This window comes from Rattus rattus, chromosome 2 (genome assembly GCF_011064425.1).
Source record: "Rattus rattus isolate New Zealand chromosome 2, Rrattus_CSIRO_v1, whole genome shotgun sequence".
NCBI lineage: Eukaryota > Metazoa > Chordata > Mammalia > Rodentia > Muridae > Rattus > Rattus rattus.
In genome coordinates, this window is record NC_046155.1 from 189138123 (window position 1) to 189147238 (window position 9116).

Sequence of the window (9116 nt, forward strand, 5' to 3'; positions counted from 1 at the left end):
GCGCACCCACGGGCGGGCGGGCTCTGTTCCATGCGGCGTGACGCGCGGTTCCGTTATCCTCACCGCAGGTTACAGTCCGGAGGTGGAGGCGGTGGCTCCTCGGCGGCGCGGCCGCCCGCAGAAGAAGCCCGTGTGAGCACACATTCGGGAAAACCAAGTAGTCAACACCTATTTCTACCTATTTGACAAAAATAAATAAATAAACGAAAGGCAGTGGGCCAGAAAAGGTGCTTCCTATGGGGGTGAGGGAGTTCTGACGGTTACATTTGTTTCGGAAACAATGTTCTGAATTGCAGCAATGAAGTCCTGTGATTTATAGAAGCTGTCAGTCACTAAATCTGCATCATCCCTGTTTTGTTGCAAGTTCTTTATAACGTGCTCCATTAAAATGTAGACAGGATTGTCAAATTAACCATTTTGAGAGTTGGCCCTGGCTATAATTTTCTGTGAATCATCTCACTGTATTTTAAATGTGAACGTAAGCAGCGTTGTCGAATTGCTTTTGTTTTTTTTAAACTGCTTTACACAAATTCTAAAGAGCATTCCGAAGTTTGTGTGGTGCCAAAGGTATTTAAAGCAACTTTACTCTTGATTTCATTTAAAGACTACAGTTCGAGTTGGTTTTGGTTTTGGTTTTCTCGTTTATTAAATTAATAGAGCAAATGATGGACAAAGTTAACGTGTAATTGAAGTAACTTGAATTTTTCAACAATGAGTAGTTCTAGATTATTCACCTAGTTATCTCTTTAAACAGTAAATTATGTAAAAGCATGGAATAATTTGATTAAAAAAGCTGTTACTACGTTTTCTAAGTGTTGCTTCAAAACCTAGAAAAATGAGAAGTTTGTTCCTTGTATATTATTAAAAAAATATTTTGTCCCTGAATTATTTTTCATTGTCTGTGCTTGTGCAAGCAATGTCCCCTTTGTAAGTTGATACACTTATAGGGCTTGTGCTAACTGCTCTACCTCTGTAGCTCAGTCAGTCACAACAGTCCTGGGCCTGAGGTAATACTGGCATCCCCGATTTGTACATAAGAGGAAACCCCTGAAGAGGAAGAGGTAAATGGAATAATTTACCCAGCACTATATAGCTAATAAGTCCTGCTGGCTGACCCATAAGTCCAACCACTTTTTATAATGTAGTTGAACCAAAAATAACTGTCAGGCAATATTCATTCACCATGACTTAATCCCTGGTGAACCCATCATTTGGAAATAGTTGCCATTTGGTGCATTTTCAAGTACATGTGGATCTTGTCCCTACTTACTTTTCCTGATTTCTCAGGTAAAGAAAAAATATCCTAAGAGTTTACCAAGACCTGCTAGGCCCCAAGAGATCTGGTCCCCTGCATGTTGCTGGCTCAAGCTCACTAGATGGACTCCTGGTCTCCCTGAAATCTGCCTTGACCTCTACACACGCTTGGCATCTGTAGGACTCTGGGCCTGGTATCTCATTGGAAATTTTTTTCTATCTGCCCAAAAGCCCCACTCCAGCTCCCAGGTGTCACCTCTATTTTTTGTTAAATTTGTAATTCTTTCTGTCACATTTCCTCATGCCATGTCAGCTCTGTGGGTCAGCGTGTTTGCCATCAGAGTAGACTTGAAGGTTTTTAGAACTCCTAACCCCATCAACAACACTTGTGTAGGCTCTCATGACTTGCATGTTCGAAAAGAAGTGTCATGTGCTAGTTTGCATGCCTGAGGTTCAAATTCTTACCTGGCTCATTTCCTTCAGTGCTCCCCCAACACATAGGGAAGGAGGCAGGAGTAGCCATATTTGAGGGAAGAGATGGTTGGCTGCCTAAGAACAGTTTAGTGGCTGGTGGAGGCAGTCCAGGGCTGTACAGCAAGTGCATCTACAGCCTTTGGAGTCACTGACCTTGCCCAGGTACTCATCTATAGGCTCCCACCTTTTTCTCCCTCACACTCCTTCTTCACGCTGTGGACATGTATCAATCCGCACAACACAGTGTAGACTACAAAGTCTGTTGGAATGTGTACCTCCAGGCTTATAGATCCTTCAGTTCTGTTATTATAGACATTTTAATACAGTTTCAAAATGAGTAGGATAAGTATACATGAAGATATATACACCAGGTATATGAAGATCCTTGTAATAGCTCTTTCAGTGAAAACTCCTACCATCTATTAACAATAAAACTGGCTCTTCTCTCTCACACTAATTAGCTAGGAGTGGAAATGGGCTTCCTGTTCAATTTCATTGGCTCTAGGAGTTTACTGCATCTCTCGACATTTAGAATAAGAACTTACAGTATTCCAAGCACTTCCGCCTTTATCATCATAGAGTTTCTACAAGAACTAAAACTTCACATTCGGTGTTTAGTGGTTTTTCTCATTCCAATACTCTTTTAAAGAAATAATTTAAGTTATAAAATTTCTTTAAGGAGGGATGGGGGAAATCTAGGTATGTTTTGTAATTAACTCCACAAAACGTTTGAGTATCTTCCTAAATGGTAAAATGGTTTATCGTCAGAGCATTGGAAATGATCTGGGGACTCTGGTCATCTTCAAATGTGAAACTTGGATGTTTGTAGATTGGACCCCAGAGAGTTTTTTTTTTTTTTTTTTGGTGTGTGTCTGTGTGGGTGCAAGCATGTGTATGCTGCACTGTTGTCTTTTGTTCGTTTTTAACGCAAGAGTTCGGTCCAGTAGTCCTCTCGATAAAGCGTGTTTAGATCTCCAAAGGTGAGGAGCCCAGCTCCCTGGGCTGCTGGGCTGTGATTTGTGCTGCCTTTAGAGGGCTAATGTGTTCTTTCCAGATGTAGCACCAGCATCCAGCTTCAACCCCTGCCCAGCAGTTAAATATTAACCGGTAGTGTAAGGTTTCTGCTCATTTGACCCTAAATGAAACTGGAGAGGTAGAAACACTCAGAGCAGGATGCAGGCCCTCGTGCCATGTAATTTAACCTTCTCATTCCACATTTAGACAGATCTTCAAGTAAAAAATAACTATTAATTATAGGACTGCGACACTGAGCTTCAGATGCACTCTGTTTTGACCGATTTCCATACTGACTCACAGCATTAATTTCAGTAGCGCTCCTCTGGATTGGGGTAATTTCATGTTTTGTTCTGTTTTGTTTTGTTTTGCTTTTGTTTTTTTCTCCTCAGGATCTAGACACCTCAGAACGAGTGAGTGATTAGGTTATTTTACTATGTTCAACAGATACCATTTGGTTCAGTGTGTTAACTTTAAACAGCTAATGTGGGTAAACATTTTATAAGCAAAGGATATGACTACTTATGTCATCCCCAGACATTTAATCAAATGCCATTATCGGTACTACAGCTTAGAGGCTGAATGTGTTTTCCTGGTAATTGTGGCATATGTGACTTCTAAACTGAATTTCCAGAAGGTCAGTGTGAGACTTCACAGAAGTCCTCTGGGGAGTCAGGCACTTCGGTTATTTCAGTCCACACTGGCGCCCTGAGTTGATAATTACCTCCATTTTACAATGGAGACAGTGAGGTTCACAGAGTAATGCAACTGGTCCCTGAGTCAGTCAACCCTAGAGACAGGATTCACATCGGACCTTCAAAGTCAGTGCCTAGACCTGATGCTGGCCCTTAACGTAAGTTAAATTAGAATGCCCCGGAACTGTGGTCTTTTTTTCCCCCCCTCAGTATTGTCTCTTATCCGTGATGTGATATCTTTTAAGTATTAAGCTCTTGTATCTAATAGTGTGGTGGTGCACAAAGAAAACATATCTGCTAGTGGCTGCTGGGGAAGGGAGAGTCAAGATTGGTTGCCTTGCTGAGGTAGATAGTCCCAACTCAAGAGAAGGTAGGCAGCATTAACTGGGCTTGGTAAGTTATTTGTTTTTAAAGAGAGAGAGGACAAAAATGTTGTAGATTGTCCTGATGCTGTTTGTATTCCGATGTTAATTAAGCTTCCTCAAGAGCCCCCCCAACACACACACACACACACACACACACACACACACACACAATGCATCAGGTGCTCGGGTGATCTCATGTGAAGCTTCTCCCCATTTTAACTGGTCAATAAAGGCTAGAGCCTGTGATTGGCAATGGAGGGGAAAAGTGGGCCGGGAGGTCTTTGAGAGTGAGGGCAGGTAGAGAGGAGAGGGGACAAGGGAAGGAGAGAAGACAGAAGAGGAAGGAAGCTGTGACGGAGCAGAACCACCTACCCAGGAGAAGGCACAAGTCGCAAAGGGTCTCATGGCCGGGGAATGAGTGAGTGTAGTATTAGAGCTGCCCAATCTAGGCTTATAGCTTATAATTACAGTAACTGGATCGCATGCCTTTTATACGGGGTTATTAGGGTTGGAAATTCTAGCTACACATAAAAGTGAGAGAGGGACAAGTTCAGGGAGTCGGTAGAGAGCAGATGGGGTGGATAGGATCAATATACATTGTATCCGTACACCAAAGTATCAAAGAATAAGCCTTTGTTTAACTACCTTGCCCACTCCAAGTGTATAAAATTCCTAGGGGCTCTTTCCTAACAAGTTGAAAGCCTGAGACAGTAACTCAGGGTATCTGGAGCTTGGACTAGAGGAACTCTTTAAGTCTTGAAGTTCCAAAAGTTTCTGGCTGTGCATAGTCCTCACAGAGAAGAACAGACAGACGTCTATTGTTTAGTTTCTGTGCTGGGTAGCCCTATACCCAGATGACATAGAGACGCCTCTGAAGCCTTCATCTGTTGGGTTGAGGACCGAACCCAGAAGCAGAGCAACTTGCCTACCTGGCAGGAACTCCAGGGTCCGATCCCCAGTACTGCAAAACAAAAACTCCAATTTTGTACTCCAAAATCTTTTGTAAAATATCTAACTGCTTTCGTTTCCCTCCGATGTATAATGCTTTGGGCTGGAAGCCTTCTGTGTTTTAGATTTTGCAAAACCAAATTTCCCACCGAACGCATTACAACTTTACAGCATTCTAACGAGAGCAAACAGAACACTAAGACCCTTCCTGGAGAAACTACAAGCAGAACAGGGAGATTGGACTCCTTGGGGGTGGGGGAGGGGGCTGAGCTCCATTCCCTTCTGTTCTCTTGCCCTCTTCCAACAGCTTCTCTGAGTAAATGAAAGGCAAAGGCCAAGACCACCTAGGCAAATCTGAACCCTAAGTGGGGAGCAGTTGGGAAGCAGGTCACAGCAGCTTCTGGAAGTCCAAAAGGTTTCTCTGCATTCACTACAGGGAAATAGAAGAGTTGATTCCTCGAGTTCAGCATTTGCAGTGGTCCAGGACCTGTACATAATTTGGGGGTGGGGTGGGAGGAGGATTTCTGGCACAAGAAGTGTGTATCCCAACCTGACCTGATTCAATGATGCTTAAGAATTTTTGGAACATAAGAGATTTCTCTTAATAAAAAACATCCGTGGTCCCCAGATAAATTACCTTTAATTTCAACATTAAAGGGGAGCTGGTAGGCACTGATGGTACCCCCCATGCTGTTTTCTCTTTATTGTGTGTTTGGCACTTATGAGCTGCCATGTGGGTGCTGGGAACCAAACCCAGGTCCCCTGGAAAAGCAGCAAGTACTCTCAGCTATCTTCCAGCCCCTGGTTTATGTGTATTTGAATAAAGGATTAAAAGCAGTTATCCAATGCCCTGATACTCTCCACCAGTACGGCTTTTATCAGCTTTCAACTGTGTTATTTAGTTTGGTTTTTGAAACAAGGTCTGCAGTCAAAGCTGTGTAGCCTAGGCTGACCTTGGAGAAGACTCTCCTGATAAATTTGAATGATTTGCATATCACTGTTTTTCACCACAGGCTGAGCCATGCAGTCTAGCCCCTGTGCCCCCGAGGCTCTCCCCAGACCCCAGCAGCCTAGGTAAAACCTGACTTCCAGAGCTGGGGAGCACACTCACCCTAGGAGTCTTTAAACATGTGCTCGATATTAACTTCTGCATCAGCCTTTACATACCTGGAAAACTAGTTTGTCTGTGTGTCCATCAAACCTGAATTTACTAGGTTTTGCAAATTACAGGGAAAGCAGATACTATGTTGTCTAAAGTGTGGACAGTTTCTTTGGGTGCATATCCCAGTTTAGAGAGGAGGTCAGTGATGGCCCTTGCCCTATTCCAATGGAATGCCAAAATCTTATATCTTCAGCATTGGCTTATGTTTCTCAAACGTTAACACTTGCAGCAACAGGTTGTTGGGAGAATCAAAACATACCAGTGTGTGTGTGTGTGTGTGTGTGTGTGTGTGTGTGTGTGTGTGTTCAGCAGCCTGCAGCCCTGCCTTAGCCATCTTGTCTCTCAGCTGAGCCTCAAGGCAGACACTGATAGTGCCTGGCCACTCATCAAATATGTTACAGTTACCTAAGTAGATCTCAAAGGGCCACCAACTTGAAGAATTAGCACTAACCCCATTGTTTTTCTGTCAAACCATTGGTAGCATTGTTTTTACATGGAAATAAAACGTAGCCTAGGAAAATGAGTAACACTTTTTGTCTAACAGTTCCGCAGTGTGTATGCCCTATATTTATAGTGTGTGTTTGGAATTAAGTAGCAGTGAGAAACGGCAAGCTCAAACTGGCAGACAGTGGGATGGGGCGGCACCTGTGTAGTAGGATTCTGTGTCCAGACACAGCTGCCAGAGGAGTAGGAAGACTGGGGTGGGAACTAGGAAAAGAAACTGCTCAATTGTGAAATCAGGCAAGAGAAGAAGGATCAAGGGGTTTGAGGACAGCCTTGTATCTGTCATCAGCTGACACACCAGCAAAAAGCCACAGCCTCCAGTTCCTCTCCAAACGACTAGGCCACTGGTAGGCAGAGGCAGCAGACCTTTCTCAGTGCCAGATCTCTGACCTCTGTGGCTCAATGGCCAGACTTGACTTTCTCTTCTCCCTCAGCTGACCAGGTTTCAACACTACAGCTGGGCCCATGCCTAGCTTCATGAAGAGTGTTGGCCCCAGCCAGGCTCTGACACTCCTCCAGATGGGGGTGGGGAGCAGACACTAAGTCTGAAACAGTGAGAGGCAGTGGCCAAGTCTCAGCCACTCAGTGGTAGTGAGCTCACAGGGGTAAAGAGGGCCTTCATGTTTGAGTGAAGTGCCTCTCTCTGCACTGGGAGACAGGAGATGACCCCGAAGCCCACAGCATCTCCACTTGCTAATCTTTCAGCCCTAATACATAAGGCAGAACCCAGAAATGCTCTTCCCAGGGAGTGTGGCATCCAGCCCAAGAGTCCAGAGAAGCAGCAGAGGAGGACCCAGGTTCAGATCCCAAGCCAATGTATGCCAACTGTGTCTCTTTCTCCTTATCGGTTAAGTGTAGCAACATAAGTATATCAGGGTGACATGAGTGCATGGTCCCCAAACAGCCTCCCAACATGTGGAATAATGTGTTAGTTACGTTTCCCATAGCCACCTAAAATACGCAATGGAAACAACTGGGGGGCATCTCTCTAGCCTCACAGTTTGAGGGTACACAATACTGCAAAGCAGTCACAGCGGTCACAGTGCATCCGCAGTCAGGAAGCAGAGAGATGAAGGCACTCCATTGGCTCTCTCTTTATTCAGTCAGTCTGAGACTCCCCCAGCCCATGAAATGTTGCCATATACATTTGGTCGGCCTTGCCACCTCCATGAACTCAATACGGAAACTCACTTCACTGACAGGCACAGAGGCTGTTCCTAGGAGAGTCTAAATTCCAGCCAGCTAACAAGACTAGTGGCCACACGCTAAGTTTTCAATAACTGTTACCATTTTCTAGATCAAAAGGACCTGCATAAGCTCAGCTAGGTCGACGTGCATAGGTTTTGGAATATTACTGTCTCAAGTACATTGAAACCTTATTTACACAGCTCAAAGTATGTGATCGTGAATTTTCTATGGCTTCCAGTTATGTAAACCTAGGACTGATCATAGGAAGTTAAAGGACCACAACCAGGTGGCAAGGAGCTTGGCTCCCAGCTAGCTGTGCTGTCCGAAGCAGCATCTTCTCGAAAGCTGGCCACACCTCTCAACTCTCTCCATGCACTGTACTCAGCTGCTGCAGGAGAGTCAACCTGCTGTAGCCAGGAAGAAGTTTCTACCCCACCACTGCCGGTCCCTACAGGGGCGCAGAAGAGGATATCCTCTAGTAAGCTTAGGAGGCAAATGGACAGATGCGGTCTGAAGTGGAAACGTAAGGGTTCTTTGGAAAGTTGTTTGGATGGTGTTTTGCTGGTGCAAACACGTAAAGGAATGTTTTGTTAATGTGGACACAGATGTGAAAGGCTAAGGCAGACTCGTAAAGGAATGCTTCCCTGAAGCAGACTCAGGAGAGAGGATGCCCTACTAAATCAAGCACATGAAAGGACACGTGATGAAGGATTCTTTGTTAATGATACGCATGTATTGGTCTGCATTCTATTGCGTGGTTGGGTTCCATTTGTCAGAACGCCATAGAAAGAAACACACACCAAAATACTTCTGGTGGTGTGCTGCAGTTTCTTGCCGCTTCCGTGGACTCAGGCCAATTGGATGCTAAGGCAAGACCTGCGCAGAGGCAAGACTAATGATGAGGCAAGGCACGTGGAGGACATGTGATGTTTGGAGGGTATAAATAGGACTCCACAGAGTGACAGAGACAGAGCTTGGCTTGCTGGTACAGCTAGCTGTGCAATGCTTGTGGGTCTCACATCTTTGCTGGTCTTCTCTTTCCTGAGCAAGACACTGCCAAGAACCTCTCCTGGTGTTCCTGCTGCTGGTCCCTCCTGCTGACTGGATCAGAGGCTGAGTGAGGTCTGGCTGTCTCTGCTCGACGGTGCCACCGCTGTGGCTAAGCCGATTCTACCGAACTGGACTGCTGGTGTTTCCGTGAGGTGTTTGCAAGTGGATTGAGCTGCCACTGCCTGCTAACCTGTGAACTGAACTGCCGATTTCCAGACAACACAGACGGGAGTTATTCCAAAGAACCTTTCTAAGCAGGTCTACTCCCACCCACCCCATCCTACCCCCAGTATCCTTTCTTTTCCATTACCTCTGGTGGGTGGTGGGCTACAAGGGAAGTTAAAGCATTTAAGAACCATTCTTAAAAATAAGATTTGAAATAATTAAAGTTACAGTGGTCGGTACTCCAGGCTGATCTGGGGACTCGTCACACTGCAGCACCCCCAGGGACCTGATAATGAC